Genomic DNA, 2,017 nt, shown 5'->3' on the forward strand with positions numbered 1-2,017 from the left:
AAGGGCTTTGTATGTTAGGAGAAGGATTTTAAATTCTATTCTGGATTTTACAGGGAGCCAGTGGAGAGAAGCTAATATAGGAGAGATATGATAATATAATAATAATAATAATAATAAACTTTATTTATATAGCATCCTACAACTCGAGAGCCCAGAGTGCTGCACAGTAAAACAAACATCTGCCAAGTAAAACCATGCTAAAAAATAATAGACCATAATAGACAATGTGCATAAATATACAGCTCACCCCAGCTTTACCGAAGCAGTAAAAAACATAAACAGAATAAAAACAGGTATACAAAACAAAGTTATAAAAGTTCCATACAGAGATGGAGATAACACAACAAAGCAACAAAGGAGGTGAAAACAGCCTAAACATCAAAGCCTGTTTAAAAAAATACGTTTTTAGGGCCGACTTGAAAACCGCTAGCTCAGTCTTAGATCATACCTCTAAGGGAAGAGAATTCCAAAGTCTGGGGCCATATACTGCAAACGACCAGTTGCCCCATTTTTTTATATCTAGAACGCGAACCAGCTAGGGACAAGTGTTCTGAGGAGCGAAGGGCTCTATGCGGCACATAAATTGACAGCAGGTCAGACAAGTATGGCGGAGCGAGGCCATGGATAGCCTTAAAAACAAACACCAGCATCTTAAATTTAAGTCTATATTGAATTGGAAGCCAGTGCAAGGAGCGAAGAACTGGGGTGATGTGGACATAACTAGGAGAGTTAGATAACAGCCGGGCGGCTGCATTTTGGACTAATTGAAGTTTATGAAGCAAAGCCTGTGATACCCCAACATAAAGTGCATTACAGTAGTCCAACCGTGAAGTAATAAAAGCATGGATGGCTTTGTCTAAATCGGCATGTGACAAAAAAGGTTTCGCCTTGGTTAAAAGTCTTAAATGAAAGAAGCTGGTCTTAACCACAGCCCTGATCTGCTTATCGAAAGTAAAACCACTGTCAAATATTATTCCAAGGTTTTTCACTGTCTCTGAAAGTGGGAGGGCTGAGACATCTAGGCTTACTGTGCCCATGGTTGGATCGGGGCAGAAAAGAATACATTCAGTTTTACTTTCATTTAGAGGAAATTTTGAGCCAGCCATTACTTGACATCCTGAATGCAATTATGCAACGGAGTTAGTGAATTTAAGTCGGACACAATCAGTCGCATTTAAATCTGGATATCGTCCACATAAAAATGAAAATGACCATTATGGCTGGATAAGATTGCCACAAGATCTCTCTTGCTAGTTCCTGTCAGTACTCTGGCTGCAGCATTTTGGATTAACTGGAGGCTTTTTAGGGAATTATTGGGACATCCTGATAGTAAAGAGTTACAGTAGTCCAGCCTGGAAGGAACAAATGCATGGACCAGTTTTTCAGCATCACTTTGAGACAGGATGCTCCTGATTATCACAATATTGCGCAGGTGAAAGAAGGCAGTTCTAGAGACTTGGTTTATATGTGATTTAAAGGACATATTCTGATCAAAGATGACTCCAAGGTTCCTCACAGTAGTACTGGAGGCAAGAGCTATGTCATCTAGAGTAACTATATGATTAGACAGCAGATTTCTAAGGTTTTCAGGCCCAAGCACAATAACTTCAGTTTTGTCAGAGTTTAGAAGTAAGACGTTGCAGGTCACCCAGGCCTTTATGTCTTTAAGACATGCTTGAAGTTTGACCAGCTGACCTGATTCATTTGGCTTCATAGATAAATATAACTGAGTATCATCTGCATAGCAATGGAAATTTATGTTGTGCTTCCTGATAATATTGCCTAAAGGGAGCATGTATAAAGTGAAGAGAATTGGACCTAACACAGAGCCCTGTGGAACACCGTGACTAACTTCAGTTTGTGTGGAACATTCATCATTAACATGAACAAATTGAAATCTTTCAGATAAATAAGATTTGAACCAAATTAGCGCAGTTCCTTTAATCCCAATAACATGTTCAAGTCTCTGCAGTAAGATGCTGTGATCAATGGTGTCAAAAGCAGCACTGAGATCTAA

The sequence above is a fragment of the Monopterus albus genome, unplaced genomic scaffold, assembly GCF_001952655.1.
Source record: "Monopterus albus unplaced genomic scaffold, M_albus_1.0 scaffold79.1, whole genome shotgun sequence".
NCBI lineage: Eukaryota > Metazoa > Chordata > Actinopteri > Synbranchiformes > Synbranchidae > Monopterus > Monopterus albus.